General features: G+C 37.8%; 1 pseudogene; it reads left to right on the top strand.

Moving 5' to 3' along the window:
* Nucleotides 1-15,564, top strand: part of LOC125338898 — a 68,107-nt pseudogene that overhangs the window by 48,857 nt on the left and 3,686 nt on the right.

The following is a 15,564-nucleotide window of genomic DNA, read 5'->3' as shown; positions in this document are numbered from 1 at the left end:
GGTTCTGGGTAAAGACACTCAGCAGAAATAAAATCATTGCACCTTATGAGAGAACTGTGCATATCGTTGCTACTAATTGGAGCTTGCCCTCATTCAAATAGAAATTTTTCTGGCTGTTTGATCACAGACAATGAGAGTCCACTGGTGCCTTAATGAAAAGTATGAGTTAGGAAAGGTTATCACCTAATTTCCTTATTCATCACTTGGTGATATCCTCTTGCATTCTCCAGAAGACAGGCCCAGTAATGACCTTCATCATAGCTTAATAAGGGACACACACACACACACACACACACACACACACACACACACACACAAACACACAATTTGGAAAGCAACTCGTTCTAATGCAACCAAAATGGGGACAAATGTGGTTTTCTTTCTTGTAATATATGGCACCAAGAATACCTTGAAAAACATCACAAGAATGTTCCTTGTAAATTTAAGACCAAAACAAAATAACTGTAGTGTCCTCAAAGACAGCAGATTACTGCATGTAATTAATAAAGAGGAAGCTAATTAGTACCAAGGTTTCCACAGTGATGATTTCCCCTGAATTCACTTGGCACCTGCTGACAAGTCGCTGTAACCTTTTGCTTTTCTGATGCTGATCTGAAAATCTGTCATCTCAGATTGGCCTATTAAGAAAGTCAAGAGAGGCTACCACTCTGCTTAGATCACATTTTATTTAACAAGATTTCACTAGATAAAGAGGTTTATACCTTGATGTGGAAACTCTAATGACTACATACATAGCAGGAGTGATCAGAAGAACATGAAAGCAATAATAACAAATAGATTTGCATTTGTATTGTTCATAGGCTTTGTTTTGACTACCCTAGTTTGGTTCTTTGTCAAGGACAATCTCACCATTAACAGAATTGTGATGACTTAACAAGGGAGCCCAAGTCTCTCTTCAGAACTGTGCCATTGAACCTATATCGTCAGGCTGGTAAAAATGTTTCCTTAACTACTTTTCAATTTATATGAGGAGTACATTCATGTAAAGTGGCTATTATAAGACTTAGAAATGCAAAGAAACAAATGTATACAAATAACTGTGTTGAATACAATATGGTAGTATCTAGGTTAAAAGTCCACAAATGGTCTGTTGTCCTTAGCATTATGTTGGTTTTAAAGAGAAACATAAATCAAACCAAAACAGGGACAGAGAAAGCAGGTGGGGAACACGTTGTCACTATGAGTCTGGTTTGTTCTTTTCCTCATGAGTTTTCCTGGCTTACAGTGCCTGCAGCCTCCCACCATTCTATCTCTCTCTCTCTCTCTCTCTCTCTCTCTCTCTCTCTCTCTCTCTCTCTCTCTCTCTCTCTCTCTCTCTCTGTCTCTGTCTCTGTTGTTTTAATACTTATGCTTGAGTCTTGGGCTGTGGGACTTAGACTCTTTTCTGTGAAAGTGGTTCCTTATAAGGACAATTTTAAGAGTAGCCACCATCTTATGAGAAGCTATTGAATTAAGTCACATCCTGTTATAAGAATTGTTTCTCTAGAGGCTGCAGGCATGGCTCAAGTGGTAGAGAGCCAGCTGAGTAAGAATTGTTTTGCCATATGTTTTGGGTAGATGTTCTGGTTTGGGTTGATTGCTCAAATAAACTTTTAAGTACACAACTGTGTAAGATTGCAAACCTAAATTCTTACCAATCTAAACAATAGGCAGTAATTCATTAGGGATAAAATATGGGTGAATGCCCACACAGTAGAGGTTACTGACTTGATTTCCTACCAGAAGCTTGCCTTTCTGAAAAAGCTAACTACTTAGCTGACTTCCTTTGGAGTTGGCCTTCTTGTTTTTGTTCAGCATCATAATATCACAAAACATTTGCAGATTGACCTGTGAAGTGTCATGTTATTGGAGTAGCATCCTGGAAGCCCTTCTTTAGGAGTGTTATATCTTCCCTGGAAAATGGCCCCTACTCTCCATGCATGTAGACACCTCCTCCTCTTTGTTTTCCAGGCAGGACCACACTTTAGCCCTGCATAACCCAGGTGACTGGAACACCTGGGGGAAGTGGCAGGTCCCCAACCTCGGAAATCACATCCCCTTCTTCTGAGGTCACATTCTGAACCACCTAGGTCATACCTCCTTTGGACAGTGGAAGGTTCCCAGGCTCTGAAATCACATCCACATCTGCCTTGGCCACTCATCCGCCTGCCTTCTCCCTACATTAACCCCAGTCTCTCCATATGTCGGTCTCTACCTATCTACATCTCATGTGGACCTGCAGTTTGGAAACCCCTAATGAACATTTTTTTTTGCCTGAACGACCACACAGCAGTCTCTGTTTAGCTAGTCTTACAAAGAAGGAGATGCATCCAGCTGAGAAAGCTTCCAGTTCAAGATAAACCTGTTACTTCATGGCTGACAATGCACTCCAAATCAAAAGTTAGTTAGAGCCGGTTGCTGGTAGCTCACATCTGTAATCCTAACTACTCAAGACACTAAAATCTGAGAATCATGGGCAGGAAACTCCATAAGATTCTGATCTCCAGAAGACTAATCAAAAAAGCCAGAAGTGGTGTTGTGGCTCAAGTGGTAGAGCACTTGCCTTCAGCAAAAGAAGCTCAGTGACAACACCAAGGCCCAGACTTCAAGCCCAGAAAGAAAGAAGAGACAATAAGAGGGGAGGGGAGGGGAGGGGAGTCTCATGGCCTTTTCCTGATTGGTCTGGCTTTGAACTTCACCTCTCATTTCTCAGACTCTTGAGTAGCTAGAATTACAGATGTGAACCACCAATGTCAGGCTAAGATACAATCTTTGGAGGAGATAGTTAGCACCTAACTGTAGTTACCCAGGGCAAATTGGAAAAAAGGGTTATTGAGGACCACTTAGGGCGGACTTTACTATGAAACTGAATTGGAACCTGTGCTTTGTTTTAGCTGGCCATCTCATTCACTCTGATATTTCATCAGCCTAATGGGTATCAAATGACTACCTTATGTCAGGTAAGGAGAGAAGAAGTTCCAAGCAGGTCAATAGACCTTCATAGGTTTTTAATCCATTCTATTCTGGTAGTCTGCTATAAATTAAAATACAGATTGCTTTAATCACATTAAAATCAGAGATTTTTTAGTTACACTAGAGTCACCATCAAGGGACTAGATGTCCTTAGTCAGAAGGCATGGGAAGATTATCCCTAGCTATACTAACCAAAATGGGAGGAGTCTGTGATGATCCAGTGAATGCTGCGTAAAGGCCTAAAAAGATTTGCCACTCTGGCAGAAGAGTGAGCTAAAAACTTAGATGGTTAGATTATACATGGGACACATGGCCCATTTACTAGCTTGATGGTATAAGAGCTTGGAAAATGGGAAGGAATGATATCATCTATATTTACTTCTTTAGTAATTTTTTCAGAGTAATGGCTTCCTGGTTTCTGTATTCCTTTTATAAGAGGTCTTGTTCAGACACTGATTTAAACTGATCTCAACAAACACCTCTTTCTTATAAATAATATCCTATTTGATACTGCTAAATGAGAAGTTTATTTGACTAGTTTTGGAGGAAATGTGTCAGATAAAATTGAGGGAATGTTAGAACATTTTCTGTCAGAGTGGTGGGTTTATGCAAGTCCTACCAATTTAAATAACCCACACCCTGTTATTAGAATTGTTTTTTTCTAAGAGTTGGAGGCATGGCTCAAATGGTAGAGAGTCAGCTAATAAATTTTTCTAACAAGTTTTGGACAGATGTCCTGGATTTGGTCAATTGTTTAGATAAACATTTAACCCCTTTCAAACTAGCCAGTTGTGCAAGATTGTGAACCTAAATTCTAACTAAACTGAATTAAGGACAATCACTCCTTAGGGATTATACATAGGTGATTGCCCACCCAGCAGCATTTGCTTACTTGGGTTCAGGCAGTATAGCATTCCCTTTTACAAAAAGTAAACAGCTTGCCAAGCTCCTTGGAAGTTGGTTTGCTCGTTCCTATGTGACAACCCCAGTAGCTCACCACATTTCCAATAGGACTTTCCACTCTCAGTTGCTTGGCACTGTGCTTGAACCACACCTACAGTTTGGACTTTTAGCTGATAAGATTCTCACCATCTTTTCTGTCTGGGCTTGCTTTCTATCACAATCCTGAGTGGCTAGGATTCCACAATTATAAAGATCACTAGTTTTTAAGCTATGTCCAAGCTATAAGGAAGGCCTTCTAATTCTAGTTCTCATTCAAAGCAACTGTTGCTGAGAAATGAACTCCCGCAAAGGAAGAAATAATTTAATGTGCATGGGTATATAAATATCCAATTTGCATGGTCAGAGACAGTGATTTGAATTGCCATCATTTGGACATACATCATAAATTAAATGTTACTAGCATTGAGCCTTGATTGATGAGCTTGAGATCTCCAAGGCCAAACAGACATGAGGAAAAGGAAGTCTCCATGCAAACTACCCTTGAAGCTGCACCTTCATTAGAAATGCACCCACTCTAGCCTCCCCTTGGTTTTCCATGCTGTTCACTTATTTGGAATTCATCTGAATTCAATGGGAAAAATCTTACAGGATTTTTCCTAATTTTGCCTCTTTTTAAAGCCATTTTATTCTCACAAATTTGTTGAAAATAAACTGGAGCAAAGGGAATAACGGGGATAAGGAGACTGTATAGGAATTTTTTAGAAGTCTATTTTACCAGTAATATTTTTAATAAAAAGAAAATTAAACTATATCAAAATACTTGATTTTAATAGTTTTTTTTGGTCCATTGTCAAATGCTTAAATAGTTTAAATGGCTTGGATTTTGGTCTCTTGTTAAATATCTTGTTAGATGCTTAAATGACCCAGTCTCCTAATAAATGAAAAATTAAAGCATCATAGTTAAGCCCTGTGGGGTTAAGAATTCAGCCTTCCTCTTTTATTTCTCTTTTTGCCTTCTTGTGCCCATAATGTAGCTTAAACTCAGGGCAACATGATGTCACTTTGCTTTTTCACTCAACATTGGCATGCTACTACTCAAGGAATATCTCCACTCCTGGCTTCTTGCTGGTTAAATGGCTATAATAGTCTCAGTTTTCTGAGTAGGCTGGCTTTGAATCAAAATCCTTAGATCTTAGCCTCCTAAGCAGCTAGGATTAGAGGCATGAGCCACCAGCATCTGGCTTTATAGACTGCCCTTCAAAATGCGTACTTAAAGTAGTCATGTAAGATATGTTCTTACCACCTGTATTCCACAGGGCACAAGTTATACCATAAAGACAAAAAAAAATTTAGAACAGATACAGAACGGGTGGGGGGAGTAAAAATATCTTGCATGAAGAATTCATAGTCATTTGTAAGTAGAATGAATATTGAACTTTGTTTTGTATTTACATAGCTGTTATACGGGATCTAGCAGGCTGAATTTATAGGTTTTTTAAAACTGAGAAAGAATATGTTGATGAGGAGACAAGAAAAATATATTATTTTTGACAAATATCCAAAGGACCAGACTCAGAGATGAGAACCAGGATACAAACTGAAAAAAAAATATTTAAGATTCCCTCCTAACATAACATTTTTTTCTATGTAAGCTACAAGAAGGGAGATTACTTGAAAGAGTGTCCTCCTTTGGACTGAGTGGAAGCAGCAAAGGTCCTATGAAAAGTAGAAATACAAGGATGAGAAGCTTATCTGAGAGAAGGAAGCCCTGAAACTCCCCTGTTGTCCCTGTGTTTCAGGTAGGCCAGAGGACTCTCCATATTTTAGAATATTCACAGCACTCATTTTGACCACTCTGAACCCTGAACCCTAAACCATGGTCTCATGGTTAGTAGATGACGTGAACATGATTATACCACAGCTCAAAGAATAAAATCACCATTGTGACACAATAAGGTTTACACTTTGTTAGATCCTATTTCCTGCAAGTATAGCATTCAATGTTTCCCCTTTCTATTTTTTAACCCTCTCATAATAAATCTTTGTTAAAACTTTCACCATAGGAGACTTGTTTTTGTGAGTCATCCTAACATGCTTTTCACAAATAAACCTCAAGGACCTATCATCTTGCACTGAAACTCAGTAGCTAAAGAAAACTACTCATAACTAATAAGTGTATCAATAAGCATAACAATTATGTAAGAAACATAACTAATAAGTGTACTTTTGCAATAGTAACATAGTCAATATAGTTATATAACTTTCATCATACTCTTTCTCTTCTTCCTCCTCTCCTCCTCTTCCTTTTTCATTTTCTTGTTTTGTTTCCCTACTGGAGTTTAAACTTGGGGCTTCACACTTGTCCAGGAAGGTGTTCTACCACTTCAGCCATACCAATCCCTCACTCTTCCTTTTTGCTTTGTTAACTTTTCAGGTAGATCTTCCACATCCCTGCCTTCACCACCGTTATGGTCTGGACCAACATCCTCCCATCTAGCAGAGGATTACAGTGCACACCATCTTCATTCATGGTTTGCTGACTGAGGGAATCCCACAGACGTTTTCCATGGTGGGCCTTGAATCACTAATCTTCAAAGTAAGTAGGATTATAGGCATAAGCCATGAGCCAATCCAGTTTGTATATATTTAAAACTTCTACAATACCACAATGCCAGGCCATCTCTGATGCTACAGAATGTGATACTCAGAAATGGGGTCTATAATCACTGAATTCTACTCTGAAGTCTTAGGAATTTCTGCACTGTATCAGCATCTACTCTGCTCTACAGTAAATAAACAGTGTTGATAACACTTAGGTCTATTCTAATGTGGGAATTCTCAAATGCATACCTCTGAATTTGGAGGATATATAATGTTTCTAGAAACTAAAAGCATATACTGGCCTTTACCAGGCACAACTAAATCATCTTCCCACAAAACCATTTTCTTTAAAAAAATAGTCTCATTCCAGGTAGAGACATTATTGGGTTAAAAAAAATTGATTTATTTATTGTCAAAGTGGTGTACAGAGGGGATACAGTTTCAGTTTCATAGGTAAGGCAGTGAGTACATTTCTTATTAAATTTGTTACCTCCTCCCTCATTTGCCTTCCACCTTCCCCCTTCCCTAATTCTCTCCCCTCTTTGCCCCCCCTCACCTCCAGTTGACAGATGGTTTACGACATATAGTTTTGTAAGTATTGCTGTTGCATTGGTTCACCTTTTACCTTTTGTCTCTTCATTTTGATGTTCCCTTTCCCTTCCCTAGTTCCAACAAATGGTTATGCAATATGCAGGGCACCAAAATCAGTTACAGTGACATCAGGGGTAAAACCATGAGGAAGAAAGACAAAAGTAAATGGGGTTATTTAAAAGTAGGTCAGTCAGTATGTTTTTCATCCCAAACTATTAATATATTTTGATGTTTGTCTTTTCTTACTTCTAAATTATGGCTCTGTTTTGGGAAGAAAAACCTCTTAAAATGATACTATCTACAATACATTGCTCACAGTCAATGGGTAGCTTTGCAGCCAATCTTAATGTAATAATTTTTCTTTCAGAAGAGAAGTGGGTTTTCAGGTTGGGTACTTGATTTCTGATCTGTTCTCTAATCTGCTACCTAAGGCCAGATTCCAACATCAGGTCAACTGAAGTACTTATCACTTAAAGAAAACTAAATGCCCAATATGCTTAATATGTTGAATAGGAAAATCCAATATATAATCAGTCATTTACCTTTTAACATCCCTTCTATAAGAACTTGGTGAGTCTAAATCAGAAAAGACATATTTAATTCTGCCAATGTACCAAATAGGTTATGAACAAATTTAGAGAAGCTAAACAATCTCAGTCCTTGTATCTGGTAGGAACATTCATTAGAAAAGAAATGTGACGGAGACAGAGAGAATGTGGTAGAGCTTTGACACAGCAGACAACACGATAGCTAATCTTGCCAACTTGGCTCTCTTCTTCATTACAGCGTTCAGTCTTGGGTTAAATCATAAGAACTGGACAGCTTTCTGGTTAGTAGATCATCTTTTTGTTTCCTGTGAAGTTGTGACACAAAAGATTTACTGTCCTATCATTTTGTTTCCTCATTCTTTGGTCTCTTTTACTTTTTTAATTGATTTCTTTTTGCCATTAAGTTAAGTTTATGTATGCAATGCATCTTGATCTGTGTCATTCCTTCAAACATCTTTACCACCCTCATACCACCTGGTCCCTATTTTTCTTAATTTTATTTTATAGACAATGAATTCTTGACTACATTCTTGCTCCCTTTCCCATTTTATTCATCTTCCCTGCTCCCCTTTGTCCCAGTGCTCCCTCCTCCTTCCTCTTTCAAGTACCTACTTCCTGGTATTTACTTCCTTTTTGGGCTCTGTCTTTTTTTCTAGATGCTTGTCCTATCCGAATTATGATGCAGGCATGCAGGTTTGGGTTTGTCAGTTTACTCTGCTATCTGCAAATTGTATAGGCCACAATTCCTTGCCACCTTTCCTACCAACTTGTTTTACTTTCTGGCACCAAAACTGTCTACATCTAAAATGTTGTCATTTGAATTGAAATGTTTAGTCTTCTGTTATTAATTGTTGTTAATTGAAATTGCCACTTTTCACACTGTTACTACCCTTCAAGTCTCAAGACTAAACAGCATACATGATACAGTTCTGTCAGAGAACACTTTGCAAGACTCAAACTGGTCACATCTATCCCTTCCAATAATAACTAATATGTAGATTAAAACATGACAAATCATTTTGTTACATTCCTATTAATCTTAATGAATGTATTAATCCACACAATTTATTAATCTTTGTAAAGGCTTATTTTGTGAATGTAATTGTAAAGAAGACATTCTGAGGCATCATTAGTGGAAGAAAAATAACAACATTCCCATTTAGAAGATTTGGTACTATACATCAAAATAAAATTGGACTGTTTTTACTTAGTAAATTTTATTACTTTGGGTTTTTTTTTTTAGATAATTTGGTAATTCATAGCGGAAGTGTGTAAGTATTCATGCATATATGTACACATATAAATATAGATACATAAGCACCTCATAGAGTGATATATTGTAATCTATCTCTATATTTATTTTTCTCTTTTTTGCTTTAGTAACAGAATTTGAACTGAAGGTCTCATGTTTGCTCAGATGTTTTCTGAGCTGGAACTCTACCACTTGAGCCACACCTCAAGTCTAGCTTCTTGCTAGTTAGTTTGGAGATGGGGTATTGTGGATGTCTCTGCTCACTATGGCTTAGACTAAAATTCTCCCTATCTCAGCCTCTTGAGTAGCTAAGATTACAGGCATGATCCACTAGCACCCAATCAATATTTATTTTTCTATATAATATCTCAATCAAAACTATAGATGCAAAATGCAACTTAAATGTCCATTAGTTGCTGGTTAATGAAAATACTGAGTTGCATTTTTTAAAGAAAATATTATGCAAATGTTTTATAATAAAGATAAACAAATGTACTCATCATCTTCTTAAATACCTAATGTTGCATTTAAACTTAAGTAGAGAGTAAGGAAACACTGGAGATGGGAGGTCACAAAAGATCAAGACTATGTTGTCACTGGTTGTGGTTTTGCACACTTAGGGTTTTATTCATGTGAAAAAACTCCTTTAATGTTATAAAAACCTAGATTCTATTAAAAAGAAAGCAAAATTAAAATTGAGACCTGTGCCTTCCTTGATGATAGTTTGATTTGAAAAAAAATAATCTTAACCTTAGTTCAGTCTGTATTATTATAGTACCAGAACCTACCAGGAGTTTGCTCATCACTGGTCTGACATATCCTTCACTTTCCTCCAGCTAACTGTCCTCTAGATCCAGGAAATCTTAGACTTTGAGGCTATTTTCTTTTCTCCTTCTCAAACTCCTTCATTCATTTCACAGAACAGGAAGTTATAAGCTTGGTTTCCAAGATTCCTTCACAGCCCTGCCGTTGGTGTTCAATAGATTCTGTATTTCAGTGTTTCTCTGTGTGTGTAACTATTTTCTGCCTTAGTGTTGTAGTATTTCAACATCTAGTATTCTTTCTTCTAGGGTGTCCAAGAGGCAGCATGGATGGAGATTGCAATTTCCAACTTTAACCTTTTTAATTCCAAGATTGCAGCTCTGGTGGTTTGTTAGTAGGTACAGAAGTTTGACTGACAGATTCATGCTGGTAATTACTTTCGGGGGTCAACTCTAGCATTTTGAAAATCATTCCCAGAGGGTTTGCTGCATGCAAAAGCAAGATTGATCTCATAAACATAATATTTGATGAAAATGCCTAAATTAGATGAGAACATCTTGCAATCATTCTAATTTAGAAATTTTTAAACAGAAAAACTATCATGATCTAGTTAAAATAAGAAAAACGAATATTTAGCATGGAGAAACATGACTGGTGTGTCATAATGGAGACCACTAAAGGTTTTATTGATGTTCAATTATTTCAGTCTCAGAGGAAATGCAGCTGCTTGTTTGGTCACTTGTTCAGGATGTAGTCTCCCTATATAGCCCAGATTGACCTCAAAATCATAATCTTGATCCTCCTGCTTCAGCTTCCTTAGTGCTGGGATTATAGGTGAAAATGAAGAAGCCCAGCAGGTTTTAGCTAATTAAGTTCAATGAAAATCCAGGTAAACTGTCAATTTAACACACATACACACACACACACACACACACACACACTAATTTTGTTTTGATTTATGTTTTGAGTAGAACTGCTGTGTTGAATTCCCACTAATTGTGAATATGATTATGGAGTGTTGGCAAAAGTAAACACACCTAATAAAATGTAATCATGCTAAATTGAGGTGGGCTCTAAATCCAATAATGTCTATTTTAGGAGTAGAGCTTGGGACACAGACACACAGGGAAGATGACAGAGTAGAAAATAGAATATTACATTTAGAATGAGGGTTGCTTGAAACTACCAGCAGCTAGAACACACACAGAGATTCTTTCAAAACATTTTATCAAGGTGCTGCACAGAGGTGTTATAGTTTCTTACATAAGGTACTGAGTAAGTTTTTTTGTCAAACTTGTTACCTCTTCTTTCATTTTTCTCCCACCTTTCCTCCACCCCAACCCCTAATCACCCCCCCAGTTGTACAGTTAGTTTACAATATACTGTCTTGTAAGTGTCACTGTTGCACTGGGTCACCTTTTACCCTCTGCCATACCATTTTGATGTTCCTCTTCCCTTCCCAGATTCAGACAAACATATACACAATACCAAGGGTACCAAAATCAAATACAATAGCAACAGTGCCTAAACCATAGGAAAAACAATACAAGAAAAAAAGAAATAATTTCACGAAGTACATTAAAAATAAAAAAGAATGAGATTAATAAAAATAACAAGAATGTAAAACCATTTGTTTCCATATCTTGGAGTTCATTTTGCTTAGCATCATCTTATATGATCATATATACATAGCCATTGACCTACAGTGATGCTTTGCTAGAACTATCCTAGACATATATTAATTATTGCCAGTGAAAGAAAACATGGAGTCTATGTTTCTTTGGGTCTGGCTCACTTCACTTACTATGATTTTTTTCCAAGTCTCCATTTCCATATGAAAGGAGCAATGCCATTCTTTCTGGTAGAAGCATGGAATTCCATTGTATGTATATAACACATTTTCTTGATCCATTCATCTACTGAGGGGCATCTAGGTTGATCGATATTTTAGCTATGGTAAATAATGCTGCAATGAACATGGTTAGAATCATAAACATGGCCATAGTAAAGCCGCCAGTATGAAAGGATTCTTACTGGGGCCCAACAAAGGGAAATGGTCTTGCCAACACTTCAGACATCTTCTTGCAGAAAAAAATAGATAGTGATTGTCCGTAGTCTCTCTGTGTGGCCAATTTCTCTTCTTGTACAAGAGAAATAAATGTTTCTCTTTTGGAAAGCAAACCCTCATTCTGTGCAAACTACTTAGGAAGAATTGTTTCCTTATTTGAATCCCATTTAGTAAAATAAACTCTTAGCTGAGAAGCTGGTGGCTCATGTCTGTAATCCTAGATTCTCAGGATGCTGAGATCTGAGGATCATTGTTCAAAGCCAGCTGGGGCAGGAAAGTCTGTGAGGTTCTTATTTCCAAATTTTCACAGTGCCAATATTGTGTGTGTGTGTGTGTGTGTGTGTGTGTGTGTGTGTGTGTGTGTATCAAGAGACATATACATATGAAACTGAGATTCAGACAAGATAAGGGACTTAGTCTTTCTCATCTAACAATTGAAAAAAAAACATGTTTCTATAGTATTTAAGAGGCTCTGCTTAAGAGTCTTTATCTTTGTGCAGTAATTACACTAGTAAGATTTGGCTCTTCTTAGTGGATACAGAGTATTTATATTATTCATAGTTATTGTTGAGTCTGTGCTTCAGTTCTGCATTTGATTGTATGTATTTTCATTGTTTCTCTTTTCTTGACTTCCTGCAGATTACCTTGAAATATATTTTCTTGTATATCTCATTGGATAGTATAACAACCATTCCTCTGAGAATTTCAATAAGAATATGATAAAACTGTCTACTACTGTAGATATTTTACTATTTTAGACAAGTGAGAAAGTTTCACTTCTGTCAAATCCCTTTACTTTCTCAAACTTAAAAAGATCAGATTATATTGTCACTTTTTTCTGTCCATTATGATTTTGTTTTTAACTGCAGAAGAAAATAATGGCCTATTCTATGCTCTGTGTTTCTCTTCTTTCCTTTGCTCCTTCTTCCCCTATATGCTCCAAGAGCCTTTCTTTCATGCTTACCTACACCTCTTATTTGTTTAGGAACTTTGTTCACCTTTTATTTTTTTAAGAATCATTAAAGCGGGCTGGGAATATGGCATAGTGGCAAGAGTGCTTGCCTTGTATACAGGAAGCCCTGGGTTTGATTCTCCAGCACCACATATATAGAAAATGGCCAGAGTGGCACTGTGGCTCAAGTGTCAGAGTGCTATGCTTGAGCAAAAAGAAGCCAGGGACAGTGCTCAGGCCCTGACTCCAAGGCACAGAAGTGGCCAAAAAAAAAAAAAAAGGAAAAAAGAAATAAAGAAATAAACCATTAAGGGGAGTTCTGCTTACAAGTTCTAATTTTTCTTCTCATAGGAAAAGAGAATGGCTATTTCATTTCATTTCATAATTATAGTTTCCCTAGATAAAGAAATATATATGTACATATATAATCACTTAAAATAATATTTTGCCAACTCCATCTGTCTTCTATAGTTTTATCTGAGAAATTTACTTTCATTTGAATTGCATTCTGCTTTTTTAGTCATTTCTTTCTGCTTTCAAATACGGACAAACAATTGTATCAGATGATTCATCTTGTCACTAAGATCAAGTATCATTTTTCTTTCAAACAGTGAGTTTTCTTGGTTCTTGTCCAATTGGGTGATTAGTATTTTCCCCCTTATATTCTAGGTGTTTTGTCTGTTGTAGAAAATTCTGCATGTTTTTTGTTTATTCTTAATGTGGTACAATTAATATATAAGAATTGTATATATTTACAGTTATACCATATACAATTTTGATTTATATAGCTATTGAAAAATAATTACTGAAACTCAAGAGACTTTTGGGAAGATGGCGGAGGAGCAGCAGAGCCCTAGCTAAGCTCCCTCCAACATCCCTGTTTTACCACTTCAGAGAAACTTTTATACCTAGAAAGACAGCCCAAGTAAGTTATAAGAGTATGTGCATACTGACCAGGAAGGAAAAATTGACTTCATTGGCCTGAAAATACAGATTAGAGCCCTGGGCGGTGCTCTGCTGCCACGCCAGTGCCGGTGCCAGCACAGCACCTGACATTCTGGGCACTTAAAGCACACAGACGGCAGCAGACAGACGCTGATCACAGGCTGAGCCCAGATGGGCCAAAATCCCAGAGAAAGCATGAGTACCCCATGAAAGACATTCTCACTCGCGCCCACAGAGCAGCTTTTAGAAGCTAGCCCTTCCCCCACTGCCAGAGGACAGCGACATCTTTGACAATGTCATAGGGTCAGATGAGCCTGGAACTAAAGCGGGCCTGGGGAAAGTGAGGTCAAAGGAGCCATCTTTGAAAAGGGCAAGAGGGCCTGACCAGTGAGAGCCAGCTCCGCCCATTAGAATGACCCCTGCCCAGGCAGGAGGCATGTCCCCTGCAATGACTCACAGACTCAGGTGAACTCATCCAGTTGTGCCCTGCCCGCCCACCCCTTGGACGCTGAGGCTGCTGACTTGCCAGCAGGTAGAATTTCTAAATTCAGACCAAAAGTGGCAAGCAGCTACCACTGGCACGAAACAACCAGATGGGAAAGTACACAGTTCCCTAGACAGATAAATGGACTCTTCACAGAATAAGCCCAAATCCCAGCCTGAAACGGTGCTGAATTACACAGTCAGCTCCACCCAAAAGGTCGCCCTGCTCATGAGGGAAGAACCTCACCTGGACAAGCAACTCTCAGCCAGGTAAATCGGGCCAGAAGCACCCTGCCATGCTAAGTCTACAGCCTAGTCACATCCTGGCCTTAAAGGCAGCTGGCCCACAGCAGACAGGAGGAGCCATGTTTCCCAAGACTGTTCAGTGTCCCCCGTGTAGAGAGGAAACCCAAGTCCTACATGCAAGCTGAGCAAAACACAGAGCCCCAGGATTTCACTAACAGGGGAGGAGGGACAAAGCAGATCCACCCCCTGAAAACTGAAAGCATGTCAAACCAGCCAAGCAGCAGGAAAATAGATGGTAGACCATCACGTGGAAACCAGAGACTGAACAGAGCCCACCCAAACAAGAAAGAATCCATTTTTTTAAACATGTTTAAACTTTTTTTATTTTCACTTTTTTATTTTTAAGATGTCGCTTGTCTTTGGTTTTCCATTTTTATTTGTAGTATTATTGGCTCTTTTTTCCCCACTTTTTTTGATAATTTTTTTGTGTTTTGTGCATTTGTTTTCCAGTAATTTTTCTTTGTTTTTCTCTTCACATTCTCTTTCATTAAAATTACATTCCAATGACTAACACCTCCACTCTTTTCTGCTGACTCTCCATTGTCTTTCATTTTAACCTTGTTCTTTCTACCGATTCTACTCTTCTCCACATTTCCACTTGACTAAAACTAAACCAAAAACATCACCCATCATACATTTTAATCTATTCTCTTCACTACCTTTAACTTACCCTCCTGATTTACTTCTAGGACCTCCAGATTCCATTAACCCCTGGTTATTGGATAGAGGATATCCCTGTCCCATCCGAGTGAATCAAAGGGGTTCATGAAGAAATCCAGCCAGTCCAAAAAGAACTTAATATAAGAACAAAAATTGCTCATAGGGTTGTAATGGTAAATAAGTAACTACTGAATACAGGGCTCAGGGTTGGTTGTTATATTTAAATTGTATTCTTTAGGAACAAAAAATCTAACTTTATATACAAAAAAAGAGGGGGAAGGTTTCTGTATATAATTGTGAACTTCTAAGATTTACACAACAGTGATTGGTAAGGTCTGTGTTGGGTCTTAAACAGAGCTCACAGGTGCTTGTAGATTGGCATTCCCAATCCAAATAGGCAGAAGAAGCACAAGAAAGATGGCAAACAGTGGAGTATTATCTACATCACTGGCCATAAAAGAAATGCATATCAAAACAATATTGAGATTCCATCTCACCCCAATAAGAATGTCCTATATCA

Source organism: Perognathus longimembris, chromosome 20 (assembly GCF_023159225.1).
Source record: "Perognathus longimembris pacificus isolate PPM17 chromosome 20, ASM2315922v1, whole genome shotgun sequence".
In the NCBI taxonomy this organism is placed as follows: domain Eukaryota; kingdom Metazoa; phylum Chordata; class Mammalia; order Rodentia; family Heteromyidae; genus Perognathus; species Perognathus longimembris.
Note: the sequence above shows the minus strand (reverse complement) of the source record. Positions and strands in the feature narration are given on the sequence as shown.